This window comes from Pithys albifrons, chromosome 5 (genome assembly GCF_047495875.1).
Source record: "Pithys albifrons albifrons isolate INPA30051 chromosome 5, PitAlb_v1, whole genome shotgun sequence".
Classification (NCBI taxonomy): domain Eukaryota; kingdom Metazoa; phylum Chordata; class Aves; order Passeriformes; family Thamnophilidae; genus Pithys; species Pithys albifrons.
This window is the reverse complement of record NC_092462.1, coordinates 30,606,346-30,623,670: the sequence shown is the minus strand read 5'-3', so window position 1 is coordinate 30,623,670 and position 17,325 is coordinate 30,606,346. Positions and strand designations below refer to the sequence as shown.

The following is a 17,325-nucleotide window of genomic DNA, read 5'->3' as shown; positions in this document are numbered from 1 at the left end:
TCATAGCCTGGGAGGCAAAAAACTGGAAATGTAATGCTGGGCTGCTGGAAACCTTCCCAGCACTCCCAGGACCCATTCTCCTATGCCTCTGCCACCTTCTTCTGTTTCCTTACACCTTCTGCTTGCACATAGCTTAGCTTGCCAAGGTTGTGGCTGTTGCAGCCTCACTGCAGCCCAGCTGGGGCAGACTGGCTACCCTGCTCAACCAGCCTAAGCTTGGCTGATGTGACTGCACCTCCTGCCTCTCCCCACCACTGAAGCTGCAAGTCAGGCAGCACCAGACACAAACTGCTTTTCTCCTCCCCATATTATTCTTTCTCTTTTCCCTTTTGGATATTTGCTATTGAGGTAGCACTGTGGTCATCAGAAACAAGCTCTGTATTCTGGCATTCCTTCTGCACAGCAATGGGCCCACCTTCAGTACCGCTGTCAGATGCAGTCATCAAGAATTAGGTTTCTTTTAAAAGCTTTCAACTGCTAAAGGCACAGGAATAACAGGAATAGAAACACTCCTATAAATTAAAACCTTGCTTAATTGTTTTACATGTTTTAATGATTTGTTCCTTTTTCCTCCTTCCATAGTCTGTAATCAAAGCTTTTAACAGGGTGAACACCAGAAACACATGGGTGGACCTCTTAAGACATCAACATACTTATTTTATACTGCAGTTTGTAGAGGGAAGGTTATGGCTGGCATCTAATACACACTTTTCTTGTCTCTACCCATCCCCACAACTTATGCCCGCTTCTGCATTACCCATTCTCCGCTACCCTTTGGGGCTGAATAGTCCTGTTTCCATTCACACAGACCCCACCTGTCCTTGGATGGAGTGGGGACCTACTGGGGGCTGCCCTGCACACACCAAAGAACAAGACTGGCAGGTTAGAGCTCATGTGATCACACAGCCATCGCCAACTGAGACATGGTACCTACTTTAAAGGCTATTTTTCTGTCAGAGGCTTTTAGGACCTCACTGTGGGTCAGGGCCTTGCACAATAAATTCCAACATACTTGGAGCACACTGAATTTACTGCACATGTGAAGACAGTGCTTGCATTGCAGTGGACATCCATAAATCCTCAACCAAATACCCCAAATTCTCACAAATTACATTTCAGAGAGAAAGAGCAGTAAATGAAGGGAAAAGGACACGTCAAGGGAAATGATAGGCCAAAACTGTCACGTATAAGATTAAATGACAGCCTCAGAGCTGTCATTTAGGGCCCTTTCCATGTTTAATAAAATGTCATATTCTCAGGTGAGCCCCTAGGAAAAAATCTGCAGTGAGGTAGGTCCAAGTAATTATTTCAGGGGCTAGATGTTGTGCAGTCACAAGTAAAAGAATTTTAAATTGTACGCTTGCCATCCAAAGCACCTATAAAAAAAAAACTCCTACCCTGATTAACTATCCAGTGCTGTTAAAATCACCCTAACAATTGCACATTTTTTACTCTCTAGGCCTACCTATTTTGTTAACACAGACAGATCTCTGTTCAGCCTTTTTAGGTACACAGGCTCAAATAAAACCAAACTGAATTGACAAATATTTAAAACTGCACATCAAAACACTGCTGCTTCCACAAACATCTGCTGTGAAATGCATTTTGCCAGCCCAAACTATAACAGCTCCTTGAAATAAAAGTGCTCCATGGAGACTCATACCAATTTCTGATAACCCCTCCAGGTGCAGGAACAGGCAGTAGAGCAAAAAGCAAGAGGTTGAGCAGCAATCTATTTGAAACGAGGTCCCTGATCTTTTCTACATATTCTTAGATATAACGTACATTGAAAAATGCTCCAGGCATTTTCTTCAGACCTGCTAAGCAATGAGAAGAAAAGTAAAAGCAAGTAGGAAATGCACAGTGCTTTTGGTACTGAACTGTGTGATGAAGGCTGAATAGCTTAGAGACCACCTCCTCCACTGCCTCCTGACCTACTCCTTCAGATCTGCCTCACGCTGCTTGTCCACTGCAGCTCTCCCTTTAGGGGAACTGGAGCTTAGTCATATATTCTCTGTTGACCACTGAAAAGTAACTCTGTCTCTGTTTCCATTTACTTCAGTAGGACTTTGACGAAGTAGCACAAAGTTCAAATTAACAAGGTAAAAGGCAGCACCAACAATCACCACATGCTATGTAACTTCTTCACAAAATTAACTTAGAGACTGCCAGGCCTTTAGAATTTTTTTCTTTCAGCCTTCAAAAATGCCACTTCCCATCAGATACAGTGTACAGAATTTAAACCAGAAGAAAAAAACCCAACAGGTCTCTCATAGGAAGAAGTAGCAGATGGAATTTAAGCATTAAAGAAGCAAACAATGGAGGCAGAAAGCAGAGGACATCTTAAGTGCAAAAACACGTTAGAAGGACTAAGAAGGAGGGAGAAGAAAGAGCCCCTCTCCAGCACGTGAGCAGGCTGCAATCAGGCACACATCCTCTTCAGCACTTGCACTGCTTAAAATAAGAAATATTGGTTGCTGCCTCTCCTTATTTACCTTAGCTGTTGTACAGTACTCACCTCATTTTCTTGCTCAGAGCCCAGCAGCAACGTCACCTTCTAAGTCTGCCAAGTCTTCTTCTGAACCAAATATCTTTCAAAAACACAGCAATATGTCTAACCATTCATATTGTCCACAGGTTGAGAGAAGACCTTGCTCAAAATGTGAAGTTGCAGGCAGAGGTTTTCCCAGGCAGGTTCTTTATGTTGGCAAAAGCGCAACACTTGAACTTTCAAAGCAAGTAGGCAAACACATAGCTGTGTGCAGCAGGTAGTCTGGCAGCACCAGCACTAGTGAGAAACAAAGTCAGGACAACCTTGGCAAACACAGCTCTGTGGGTTTTAACAATGGTTGCAGGCACAGGAGCTGAACAGACCAAACAACCATCACAAAAATCCATCTACAGCTCCCGGGGGGAGCTTGAAGCACTCAGAGCCTGCCTGTGCCAGCTGACGCCGTGTCCTCCCCCTCCGCACTCACAGGGCCACTCCATTTCACTTCCCGGTAGTCACATCCAGCAGTTCAAAACATGGAAACACCCAATGCCTGAACATCACCCAGTAAACATGTCTTTCCAGTCCACAGCAAGGACACTCATATGCTGATTGCATGCCAGCACCCCTATTTAAAGAACTGTTGTTACTGGAAAAAGCTGAAACCTTTCTACAGCAGAGATGAAGAGCTCCCCACATCTCATGCCTTGCCTGTGGAAACACATCAGTTTCCAGCATGTGCTTCCACTGCAGTTTCACCACAGCCACAGTAAGGTGTGCCATCTGCCTGGAAAGCCCACCAAACCCCTGAGGGGGCAGGACCTCCAGACAGTCCTAGTGGCCCCTTTTCATTGCCTACCAAGTGGCTTTTCTGGCTCAGCCCAGGTTTTTCTCAAGCCTTTTCTTTGCAGTACAAAGTTTTATATCTGACAAAAGTTGTCTACCTGTATCCTTCATTTCCAAAACCAACTCTCCTAGGCTTTGTCTTAAACAGCTCTTCAAGGTTCCCATCACACAGGACAGGTTCAAGCCAGATGCCCAAGGCCCCTACAGGCTGTTGCCAGGCTGCTTGTAAGCAGATGCCCAGCAGTGATGTAGGTCAGACTTCAGTGAAACGTACATTCTCAGAAGAACCTTGTATATATATTCCTGCAGGAAGATCAGTCTTTTTTACTGACATCACAACTTAAGAAACAAGAGAAGGAAAGCAGAACCTCTCATACACCGCAATTTTTATGTATGTGAAAAGCAAATTAGGACACAGTATAGAAAACACTAACCATATGGATGTATGTGACTTTAAATAAAAAAACACTTGGGAAAAAACCCCACTGGCATCAGGATAGCTAAGAACAATATTGTCTTAAATCACTCACATTATCATTTGGATTGTGGTAGCACCTGGAAATCTCTTCCAAGCATCAGAATCCCTCTGTGATAAGCACCAGCTACACACAATACAAGCCCTGTGCAAACGGAGGTAGCCCATGTCCTGATGCCTCACACAATTCTCCTGTTTCCATTTTGTTGCCATCTGTGACACTAAGTACCTTTCTACACTATCAAATAAGTTTTCATAGCCAGCCATTAATTTAGATAAGAACTATTTTTGTAAAGAAAGAGGTGCAAGACAGTAGCTTATATAGCAGGAATCTCTTTCAGTCAGAGAACAGGGGCAGATCTTAGCATCCTCTTCCCTTTTCCAACTCCATGTGCATATAAGAACTGCCCAAGACTTTAGAAGTCCTTGTGATGACCAACACAAGATGCACCATGTTGTTACTGCAACAGACTATAAATCGTAAACTATAAAACCCATTGGAGGTGTATGTAAAGTAACCAGCTGTGAGCACATCTCCTACAAGTAATTGAGAAATCCCAGTGGAAAACCAGTTACAAAAAGGACCTGAAGACTTCACTACCTCAGGTACTGAACTTCTCTAACTCAGATAACACAGTAAGCAGTTGTTAGCATGCATTTCAAAGAACTTAAATGCTTTTGGAAGCCTGATGAAACAACAATCATTAGGGTTTTGGTAGATGGAGCTTGCTGTCCTCTTGAGTTAAATTTTATTCACTATTTATATCTATTGCTTTTTACTACTCCTTTTTATTGGCCACGGAGAAGGAACCTCTTTTACAGATACCAATAATGTACTGGATAATTCTTTACCCTATGAGCTGTGAAACCCATTGCCCAGGATGCTACAGCTGTTAGTGTTTTACAGGCATTCCAGGAGAGTGGGACAAATTCATGGTGAGTAGATTGATTTAAGACACCACCTCTACCAGAAGCGGAACTGGAAGCAAAAATCATTGAATATGAATGAGCATTCTGAAGAGTACCATATGTCTAATCTATTCTTATGCCCCTCTGTAAGCATTACTATCAGCAACCATCCAAATTATAGGGCTAGGCTAGATTTACTTTTGATTTGACCCAGAAAAACCTTCAAACTACTCAAGAGTAGACTTCACAGGAGCTGATGTAGTAGCCACTCCCTTCTGGCATATTTAATGGACATTAATGGCTCTACAGGGCCCTTTATATCACTTAGCAGAGCCCTGCCATTGAGGGATGTCAGGTGAAATGAATCCATCAGGTATCTGCCCTAGTACCCACTGTTGCATGAAGAATGCCACTCAGGGCCACAGAAGTACCTTTAGCATGTACACCTGTTTCAAAGTCATACAAATAAAGAGTCACAGGAATGGTGACTAACTAGTCATCACCCCAAGCAGTGAACCCTTTCACAGTCAGTACAACACTAATCTACCATTTCTCCTCCCCACTTCCTCCTACCTTTTCAAATTTACTTTATCCTTAAGACAAAAAAAAAGACTTCTAGTGATATTTCCTTAAGAGTGCAATTTGTCTTGTTTCTCTGCAGAGGTGCTCTGTATTATTCTAAAAGCAATGCCATAGAGCTTGGGGAAATCATGCCTTGGTCACTATCCTGGTTCTCCTCATTTAAAAGTTGCCCACCTTCATCATCAGAGGCCCCTCTAGACCTTCAGAGCAGGCCTTCTGCAAGAGCACATCCCAGAGGTGAAACAATGATGGTTGTTCAGAGGGTAAAGGTCACCATGCAGGAGCAGAGATAAAAATCCATCCCAAAAGTCAGATATGGGAAGAAGCCTTCCTGCTCTTACACTTAATTGTATTCCAAACTGTGCAATGTGTCAGCTTCTGATTAGACAAACAAAAATTCTGTACTGTGCAAACAGGGAAATGGAATTATTCACTTTTTTGCACATCCACCTTAATATATACAAACATTTTTGCATGCACTAGTCTAGTCTGCTATTTTATTATTTTTATAGGATGGAATAGTAAAAAACTGATTAGAATTAGGAATCTAAGGGATGAGAAGGTTCTTATAAAGGTTCTTATATAAGAAGTTCTTATAAACCAGTCTCCAATACTGTCTTCTGTTTTCTGTGTAACAAAAGATTGCATTTATCTCCTCTAAGAGATTTTAAGTAAAGGATTCCTTCTGTAAATGAATGAAGAATTATTTGTCTTTAATTAGGAATCAAGTATCTCAGAACGTGTTTGCATTTCACAATCAAAATTTATTTCCAACTATTTTAGATGCAAGACAAGAAATTATCACTGCATATTTGATAAAATAAGATGAAATCTTCATAGCGCAACACTTACTTTTATCTCTCTGTTGTGAGCTGAGATGCAGAAAGATCAGTTGTCCCCAAAACTACACTGAGCAGACTAAGAATTAGGTAATAAGAGAAGAGACAGTTCTTTGCAGAGGGTCCAGTAAAACTTACAAGCACTGTGGAAAGACCACATACTAACCCATATCGTAGTATATGTCAGAGTAACACTCAAGACAAAAAAAAAAAAAAGAAAAATCCCTCAGACACTATGAAATTAAGATGAGGCTCTACATGATTTTTTGGCTCTAGGTTTCCTAACTCTGGTACAGGGCAATTACTTAAGCTCTAAATATCAAACTAAATCTGCTTTCAAGATGGGAGAAAACCTCCAAACCAAAACCAAACCAAAGTTGCAGGCGCTTATCTTGTGGGAGTTAATCCCTGAAGGTTTACATTAACACTTCCACCAACATAGGGATTATAGGAGAGAAAGTTGTAGAAGGGTATTTCATGAATACTGTTTCCTTACTGGAAAAGGGGAAAAAAAAAGAAACAAAATTAAAAAGCTCTGTGAATGCAGAGAAACCATATCAGTTTTTCCTCTTCAAGAGTTTATGTATGCTGTAAAAGGCTTGTTCCTCAGTCCTGTATTTTTGTTCCTGGGGGTTATTTTAGTTCCTGAGGAATCTGAATGTAGTGGGATTTACTGTATTTCTAATTTATAGACGTTCTCAGAAGAAAAGTGTGGACTTGAAGACTTCTGACATCATTGAACCTGCTGACATCTGCTCTTTTGGAAGTCCTGTTTCTCATAGAGTGTGCAAATTCTCTAATAATAGGAATCATGGGACAAATATGGCTGGGGCTAAATATGGTGAACATACTGAGTCTTTCAAAAGACCATTACAGAGACTAAAGCATCCAAAGGCACACAAAAAACCTAATTGTTGGGATCTTTTCAAAAGCATTTCCAAGTTCAGCAAAATAGTTTGAATGCAATCTTTTTTCTTCTTGTTCTGTAAGTGATTGTTTCAAGTGTATTTGCTGAAGATTCCATCACTGCTTTGTAGGGGTTCAGTTCTGCACAATGTGCAGGAATATTTTGCACATTTGTGTTTTCATACTAGTCAGAATTGTGTAGTTCAGAATAATCTAGGCACTGCTCTTTCCTTGATAAATCAGCTCCTGAGCAATACACAAAACACACTGGTAGACAGCACACACCTTCAAGCCCACAAATAGCCAAGTTCTATTAAACTTTCATGTAGAAGGAAGCAAGCACAGTATAAATCTTTGCAGAGACTAAAACTTTCCTTTAAGGCATCACTCCAGAAATAACAGTTTTCCAAATTACAAGCTCAGTGAAGGGGTAGCCTCAAACCTAGCATTCAAAACTCATTTAAAAAATAGAAAAAGAGAGTATTGCCACTCGACATTTCCAGAACTAAAATAAAATACAATCAAGAGCAGAAGCTCATGGTAGCACAAAACAATTTTCCATGACAATAAACCAGAAAGTCACCCATAAATAAACTGATCATACACATATTTAGGCAGACTAATATCACAAAGACAAATAAATCCATACTGGATTAGGAGCAAGCAAATTGCTGAACATTCTCATGCATTAAAACTTGATCAAAACCAATTGCATGAACTCCAATCTTTATGTCTCTCTCAAAAAGGGCATCCACTTTGCCGTAAGGACTGAAGATCACCATCCACCTAATTAACCATTCTTAAAATGCAGCCAAAATTGATATTATTCAGACAGTTTTAAAGTGAGAGAGAATGAATAATACTTTTACACATAAGCAAAAGTGCTGACCATAAAAGCAGAGCTGTTTAGAGTTCTTTCAGGGGAATATTTAGTGTATATGTGATTACAGTATGTTTTTAAGTCACCTGTCTTCTCCTAGTGGCAGGACATATTCTTAAGGTTATTACAGCCCAGGTTTAATATTTAACAGTAAACCATTGTAGCCATTACAGCACCAGTTTCTTTTGATGCTTGTGTTAACAGGGTCACCATGTAATGTAAGAAGTGCCAGAATACTTGCTGCTAACATTTTTCACATGTCTCTGATTAGTCTCCTTCTTAATTTAGCTGTGCCTCTTTTAACCCTACTGCAACTAGCTTGTGGCAAGATGGATGAGCCAGACAACATCTCCATGCTGCATCTACCTGTTCAGCACCTCAAAAACTATATTCCATTTGCTATTTCAGTTCTTTCTTTTGAATGAGATTTGCCTGTGGGTTATCGCCCTGAAGTCCAGATAGCAAGTAGAAAGGCTGCCTCATTGCCAGCACACATCAGCTGACTAGATCTTTGGCTGTCCCCACACAGTACATTAGTGACATGTTATGTTACTTATTTCAGCTACAAACTGCAATTCCTGTGATCAAAGTAAATTCCTGACTTCCAGCTAAAACCACCTTTTCAAATAAGCAATGCCCAACTAAAATACAGCCAGCCACCCCAATTATTAGAAGGAATGACATGAAATGCCAAGATATGCTTACAGACTGTGGACAGAAAATGCCTAGAGATTCTGTGGTAGAAAACAAAGACAAATGCCTTTAATGTTACAATTTATACAATAAATATTTAGCTATTTAAACCACAGAAATAAAATACTGTCTTCACGGATATTCATTTCTCCAAAGGTCAGCCCGAGTTTTGTTCAGTGGGAGGTGGTCTTCATTCAGTTGATTGAAAATAAGGAGGAAGAAAAAGAAATCTTGTGCATGAGACAAGAATTCTTCCCAGCTACACTTGTTATGTGTTCGCAACCAAGCAGCTCTTTCCTTCACAGGCACGTGTTAACATAAACCTTACAGCACACCAAGGGACTGCCTCCAATCCATTCGTGTCACATAGTAAATAGAAGTGCAGGCCAAATTCTAACAGAAGAAGCAAGTGTGTCTTGAGAGTTCACCTATCAAAAATGAAGGTATAGAGAAGTGAAGTCCACTTATGTGACTGCTAAGCCCTGTTCTTTTCCCTTCAGTATTTCAGAAACCTCTAAATAATCATTATTTCCTTTCCAATATTGATTCCTTTCAGCAAATATTGATTTTTTTTCAGAGTCTTGTTTTTTTAATAGCTGATGCAATGCATTTCACATGGTTAGCTCATCTCTGTTTTTTTACCAGGAAACATCAGCAGGAAACATAACCACAACCTGCACTCTCTGGAAATAGCATATCTAATTTTGGTTGAAGGTGTCAGCCAAGTGTAGCATTTGCAATAGTGGATTTCAATCCGACAGTCACTAGACTCCTTCAACAACTGAAAAGAGCAAGTTCATCTATGTTACCCTGCAAAATATGGATGGGCAAAATTCTAGGGGAAAATTTTTAGGGCTTTGGAATTAATGGCTCTTTATAATACAGAATATTGCATTTTCCTTAAAACAACTAAATCTAAAGAGCTATTCCCTTATACAAAGTGATTGTATTAAGGAACATAGTTTGTAAACTGAACTTATTATTTGGAATAAATATATATGTTTGCCGCTGTGTTTAAAAACTAGTTCAAACTATCTACACTTGTATCCTCAGACACATTTAATTTTGATGAGACAATACACTTGCCAATGGATCAAATCAAATTCTTTTATATTTGGCTCAAGGATTTATCCTAACCTCCTGTACATTGTGTCTTTGTTGTTATATAAACAGTTCATGTGTCTAGACACAGTATTACATGTTTCAGCAAAACTATATATGCTTAATACTTTATGCAGATGATTAAATTTCAGCTTCAGTATGGTAATGTACAATACTTAGTTTGCTGCATTAGGACACCCAGAACCTTTTCAGTTAATTTGATTCCTCAGTTTTCCTCAAATGAATCAGGAGCATCACTGTGTTGATATAAGCTGTCCAAATCCTAGTTTTGTTATGAATTAATGAAATTCCATTATCAGACAAAGACAGGCCCAGCATGTTTTCATGATGGCTTCAAGCACCAATTATCTGGGATTTTCCAGTCAACAACTTGACCTCCAAGCTAAAAGTGGTATTGCTAGAGTATTATCACAGGCTGGGGAAATTCCCCAGCAGCACTGTCGTCTTTGTCCAGGTAAGGTCTAATTTTCCAAACACTGTGCATGCTGCTGGACATTGCTAGTCTCAAATCTGGCCTCAAACCCAAGAGTTCGTGAAAAATCAATGCTGTGAAAAACACGCACTTTTAAGACAGACACACACCACCTCTCCCAAGGCATTAAATGTATATGTGCTTCTAATTTCTATGCTGTGTCTGGATAGAGACATTTGCTGTTTCCTTTTATGAATTACACAAAGAAATCAAGAGATTTTTCCCAGTTGACTGAAATAATTTTTTCCATTATTTTCATTTTTCCCTCTTCCCAAAAACCCTATACAGAAATCTAGAGTTGGTTCTGTCATAAAACCCACTTCATGTTTCCTTCTGGCCCTCAAGCAGCATGTCTTAGTGATGCTCCTTGAAGCAAAGTTCTGTTTAGCCTTCTCCCTGAGGAAAAACATAGAGTATCAAAGCCATATCAAAGCCACTTCTCATTAAAAAGAAAGAATCTCAGGGACTGAAATGAACCCTCCATGGAGAAAACCCCAAGATGTTCTTTTTAGCCAAACTGTGGGCACTGCAGGTCCAGGTCAGATTCAAGTTTGTCAAATGCTTTGCAGGGAAGTCTGAGGAAACCTTTTGTTTATGGTAAGCAGTTTTGGAGGAGGGCCAAAGCACAGAAGCCTTATTGTATTTTGTCAGCAGCTAATAGATCAATTCCCTCTAAAAACATCTCTGGAAGCACAGACCTTCTCTTTCTGGTAGCTTTGTTTTTTAGCAGGATGATGCACTCCCAAGATCAGACACAGTAGCTTTTCAGTGCCTTCTTTCTATAACCACTCCAGGCTTTTGAGATCTTCCAGAAAATCATGGGACCGACCAGCTTTAAAATAAGCAAGTGTATGCAGATTTTAACAAACTAAAACTTTTAATATGCTTTTTAAGCCTTACAGTTTCTATTTCCAAGTTTATTAAAAATATTCATATTGTCCAGATGCTCTCATTAGTATCACTAGTCAATTTAATTTCAGTTCTCACACAAGCAGTAATGTGGAATTTTAAGGGAAAAACCCTTCTGATTATTAAATCACAATAGTTGACCACAGACTATTATTCAGGTAATAAATCCACTGCCCTCAAAACCAAAAATTCCAAAGCTGGAACAAAAAGCAAGTTTTCTTAGAGCCACATCCTTATCTAAGAAATATTTATTTAGTCACTGCACTTTCACAACAATCTTCTCATTTGTCCCCATATAAATGAACATTTATGGTGTTCTTTTTGCCTAAAGAATGTTTGAGTTCAGGGCAATTTTCTTGGTCTGTTTCTTGTCTTAGTAGATTACTTGGTACATTATCTATAATTATAATCCCTTGCCTTGTTTTTATTTAAACCTATCAATCTATCTGACAGTCTGCCTAGACTGCATTTTGAAAATAGTAAAATAAATTAAAAGGGGGGAAATCAACCTACCTAAATAACCTACAGAGAGCTATGAACCAGGTAATGGCTTCAGTTACTCTTCACAAAAGAACAGCAACAGAATATGGCAACACTAATGCCAACTGCCAGCTTCAAAAAAAATGAACAACTGTGAAAAGTAAACTGTCTCTCCTAACCAGTCATTATTTTGCTTTGAATAAACATCACTATTTCTTTCCTAGGCAGACTCCTTGGCTCTGTTTCAATTATTTCTTTTAAATATTAAAGAGCAGGAAACATTTGTTTTCCCTTGTCACATCCTGTCCTCTTTACATAGCATCACACGGTCCCCTTTGAAACGCCTGCTCTTACAGCAACTCTGCCACGCACAGTTCAATCGAAACACTTGCTATTGTCTTCTGCCAACTACAAACAGACTTCTGCACAAACACCGAAAAGGTTTAAAGGTTTCGACAGCCGTCTAAAGCCGAGCTAGCGCGACTGTCAAAGAAAGGTGGTGTCAAACTACTCGGCTTCCCCACTACCACCGTGATTTAAAGAAGAAAAAGAAAGACAAAGCAATTCACTCACTCGCACAGCGGAGCTCCTGGCAAGAGCTCCCCCGCTGTAAACCCACTGCTCTCACAGAATACCTGAAGGCAGAGAAAGCACACGAACAGTTAGAGATGAGTGTGAAAGGGTAACTTACATTATTTAGAAAGACAGTGGCAAAGGACTGCTGCAGTTTCTTCGGTATTTTACACTGCTGTTGACAGAGCAGACAATCAAAAAAGTTCACTTAAAGAAATCCCTCCTTTTAATTCTCTGTCTCCCAGTTCATTTACTCTGCAGTCTCTCAGCCTGAAGAGATCCGACAGTCAAAAGTTTATCCCCTTGTATTTCCGAATGATATGGCCGACTTTTCTTGGACACATACCAATGATGCAGTAAAAATAGACAAAAGAGGGGGGAGGGAAGAAGCAATCTAGCTTGAGCCTGAATCTTCTTAACTCAGTGTTTTCTGTAAAAGCTGCTCTTATGTCAGAACATCCCATTCCTACTCCAACTTGCAGAGCACTGAGTCATCCATCTGGTTTTCATAAGCTGCAAATTACAGGCAAACTAGGGAATATATACAGTCCAGTTTTCGCAGAACTCCCCAAGCATCAGCCTTACAAGTAACCTGAGGTACAAAGGCTTTGAAAATAAACAAGCAGCCCCATGCTGGGATGGTCTTCAGCCTGCAGATGCCTGGCTGGGGATGCCTGGCTGCTCCCCCAGGCAGACCCCAGCAGCCCAGAGAACGATACACCATTGGAGAGGTGGCGGCCGGGTCCTCCCCCGCCGCTGCAGAAACACCTCGACCTTGCAGCCCTCCCTGCCAGCACAAACAGCCTCTCTGCAAGGGACAGGAAAATCCAGCGCGTTACTTGAAATCGTTCAACAGTTTAGTAAATCATTTGGAGCAACATGTTTTGTATAAACAGGGAAGTGTATGCTGACCCACTTACATCCTCTGAAGGCTTCCAGGTGAGAAGCAAATCTATTGTGTTGATAGGTTTTCTTTTGTTTTGGTGTGGTTTTTTTCTCTAATAAGGCAACTCACAGAGTCAGAGGACAGTTGCTTAATAGAGAACTTCTGGGGTAGCTATTCACTACAAGAATGAAAATTTTACCAAAAGAATCAGAAGCAAAATTTTGATAAGCATCCCATGAAAGTCCATGACAAAGCTCCCAAGTCACTTTCAGTCCCTACTTTCAGCTATTTAAAGTACCCTGACTAAATTCAGTATAGGCTTGAGGGGCCAGCTATATTTTTGGATACTTCATGGCTTTTGAATCAGTACTGAACAACATTGCTTTCTCAATAAAAAAAAAAAGAGAGAGAAACAAATTTTAACCAGTTTTAAGACGGATAAAAAAAGGTTCGCCATTGCTTAAAACTAAAGTTATCTGCGTGTTCTTTACTTTAAAATAACAAGATTTATTTAGTCTTTAGTTTTCCCAGCGGACTTTTTCAAGCTTTTCTACTGGGAATAATCTTACTCTGTTTGAACAGTGAGACTCTCTAAACAAGGCAGCTTTCACTAAAGCATGGGTGAATCAGTCCAGTGAGTCATTAACAAAATAAAAACACCATTGTAAACACTCTGCCTAAAAGTCCTGAGCCTTGTGACTTGCTCAGATTTTCATCTTTGCAGAATTAGGATTGTGCTGATTGTCTACTCATCTTGTACCTGGATCCAGGATTGGCATGACTGCACTGTTAAAGTAAAATGCAGTTGAATTATTGAAAAAAATAAAACAAAACAATAACAACAAACAAACTCAAGAAAACAACAAGACTCTAATCAGTAGAAGTGAAGAAGGAAATTATAAATTAATATTCTTTGGTTTTTGTTTTTTTTTTGCCTGTGCTGTTAAAATTCCTTTTAATAGCTGTATAACCCATTAAATAATTTCAGTCACATGACGTAGAGATCTCAAAGGTATCATATCCCTTCAGCTATTGTAAAAAAAGGCAGCCCTCCAGATTAGTGAAATACAACCTAGTGATCCAATGAAAAAGGCTACAGACAAGTTCAGTTTTATTATTAGAAACCAGAGCACACCACACAAACAAGTACATGAGAGCTGGCTTCATGTGCCCAACTGCTCAGCTGCTAACATGGTTGTGCATCTTTGGCCTGCATTTCAGCATTTTTCCTCTCTTCTGTTTTGGTCTCCCATCAAGGTAGCGAGCAGCAAAACACTTGAAATGTAGACATCAGCTGAGGAAAATAATATTTTTTGAAGCAGCAATAAGCAGGGTTTGTTAACAGCTGGGCTATTCTTCCACTTAGTAATCAAGCAGGGTGAACTGACATCATGTTTTACCAGGACTGATACTTTCCACGAAACTAAAGGGCCTGGGCCTGGTAGAGCAAGCTTCCAGGTTTGGGGACAGAAAGTATTTCATGGGGCACAGCAGAGCAGCCCTTGTGTGGTTTGCTGGGCAGGTAGCCTCTCTCCCCACTGTGCTATCACAGTACAGGACAAGTTGAATGACTGTTATCTTTACAATAAGAACCATTTTTTTGGTGAGACATGGTGCTAAAGTGGATAGTAGGTTGAAATAGCCACTTTCATTTTTTGAGGCTTGTGCTGACTGAATTTTTTTTCCCTCCAAGGAGCGTATGCATTAATTCACAGTGATCTCCCAGGTGCTCTTCAATGTATCTGTTCTCTCAAAAGAAGAGTCAATTTACATCAAAGGCAGCTTTGGCAAATAACAATTCCTTAAGAAAACTTCAGGAAAATTCAAGATTCAAAAATAGAAGACTGATTTTAAATTACTCTTCATTTCACAGACTCTTATTCACCATATTTTTCTCTCTTTTTTTTAAATTCAAAATTAATTTCCTCTTTCATATCATCCATATGGGGTAGCAGCATCCTACTGTCCACAGAGAGCTCTTGCCATCAGACTCGCTAGCTGTGTGTCCCCTCACTGCTGCCTGAATAGTACTAGGGCACCATTTGATGCTCACTTTCTGACACTCTTGTCTCCATGACCTTTGAGGCAGTCAAGCACCATGTTCAAGCACAGAGATGTTAGTTTTCTAGAGAAATGGATATGGAATATATTCACCAGTTTGATGGTGAGAAAAATCTCTAGAAAGCTTCATATAGAAGAGACTGCAATAAAGTACAGATCAGATGGGGAAAACAACCACCTAGAAGCAATTCGTCTTCTCAGAAAAAGGGCAGCTTCCATTTAGGATGTTTTCAAATGCCAGTTACAAAATCACCATTTATTTTTAATATTGATTTTTCACTAGGATCAACTATGTCAGCAATATTAGCAGCAAAAGAGTGGAGCAGGATGCAGCTTAGATATTATTATGCAGCTTTGTATGTACATTCTTGAAATGTTTTTGCAAACACCATTGCATGTTCATTAAAGCAAAGAAATATTGTTCCTCCTCAGTCAGTGGCAGACAGGTTGTGATGCACAGTAGGTGGCAGAATATGTATCTCTCTTGGCCTGAACTCTGCTCGCATCTTGTCTAGTGTGGCTGTATCAGGAGTGCTGAATTGCAAAAGTAGAGCTGAAAGCAAGCTGTTCTTCAACCTGTTCTTTGCAGCTTAAATACTGAGAAAGTGACAGGTGAAAGGTTTGGGTTGGTGGAAGATGTACCTTGCCATTGGATTTGAATCTGTGAAATTGCCTAAATGTTGGAAGCTCAGGACGGTAGATTATAAAGCCAGTGTTTCACCACAGCTATGTGTTCACCTTTGGTTTTAACACTAGACCATTTGATGTAGGATTTTAAATAAGTTTATGTAGATTTCTAGCGGGTCATAGTTGAAGTCCTAGGTAATTCTTCTGATGCAAAGAAGATGGCAGGCTTTGTACAGACTGAAAAACCACAAGTTTGATAAACTGAGATAAATCTACCCTTAGGGGAGTCCAAGGCGAAGCTTCAGTTCGCTTACTGTTAATGAAATAAAATAAGGAAGATTTTGGCAGTGACAATAACACAATTTTTAAAGATGAATTATCTGTGACATTATAAATCATCACCACCAGCATCTCAAAGCCAGCACAGGGAACAGCCATCTTAGGTCTGGGTTCAAATGCTAAGCCTGTATTCAGTTGGTCTGGACTCCCTAACTACATATTTTATTGTAATACTCCAGCTTGGTGCCCAGTGACTTTAGTTTGGCAGAAGCCTGTCCCGTTCCAGAAAGACATATAACTGTCAGCTGATCTCCCAAAGAGATAATATCGTGAGATAACCCTTTGCCACCTGCTCCAACTATTAGATGAGAATTGGGCTGTTTCAGTGCTTTTGATATTTTGCTTTATAATGTATGTATTTTGCTTTAGAATGTATCACTTCTTTTTCACAGAAAGAAAGAGCAGCTCAGACAAAACCACCATGCATTATAACCTTGATGTCATAGTTGGAAAAGCCTCATGGCTGTTTTCACTATGTCCTGCAGTAGCCCCTGGATGTCCCCAGAAGAAATGGGAGAATAAGCATAACACTAAGCCACTTTTTCTCATCAAGTCTCACTAACATCTGTGACTGCAGGGATTGGGGCTTGCCTGGGGCACATGAGCTCATTCTGAGAGTGCTGGTGATGGAGAAATACACAGCGTTTACCATTCTAAGTGTGCTGGAATGATTGATCCCCCTTTCCATCACCAAAGCCCATAGAACAAGACTTAATGGCCGGATACTTTGTATTCTTTAAGTAACAAGTCAGCAAACAGCATGTAATGTATATTTCACAGTGTTTTCATAAGGGAAGGTCAAATACGGGAAGAACATAATTTCAAAAGACAAACATTAGACTGTTTTCAAAGATTTCCTTTTCCCCTGTTGCTGCACACTCACAGTTCTTACCTTGCACTGAGAGCTTGTTGAACCCCCATTGAACAGATACAGCTGACTGCCTAACAGAGAACTGCCCCAGGACAAAATGCATCAATTTTCTGCAAGCTGAGAGAGGTGAATTAGCTCACAGGGGTCTGCCAAGTGCTGCAGCTGACACACACATAGGACATTATGGACCAGAGCAGGGGAAGAAAGACAACTGCAAGGCAAATGCTCAAGCTTCCTATGAAAATATACTGTGAAACAGCAGGTGAGCTCCTTCTGACTGTAATCCTACTTCAAGATCTAAGTTGCTCTTCTGTGGCAACCCTGTCCCTTAAATATGGACACACACTCAGTTTGTGCCAGGCTC

The 17,325-nt window shown here is 40.0% G+C and overlaps 1 protein-coding gene across 14 annotated transcripts in view; it reads right to left on the bottom strand.

The window, feature by feature from the left end:
- Window positions 1-17,325, bottom strand: part of TRIM2 (tripartite motif containing 2) — a 116,501-nt gene that overhangs the window by 49,137 nt on the left and 50,039 nt on the right. For 2 of the 14 annotated variants that reach the window (XM_071556115.1, XM_071556119.1), the window contains one exon: window positions 12,178-12,239. The exons of 9 other annotated variants lie outside the window; for them this stretch is intronic. The gene's annotated coding sequence lies outside the window, so the exon portion shown is untranslated. Of the gene's footprint in view, window positions 1-12,177; window positions 12,240-12,295; window positions 12,517-17,325 lie in introns of those variants that run through there. 3 more of the 14 variants (XM_071556123.1, XM_071556124.1, XM_071556117.1) reach the window with 2 other exon arrangements.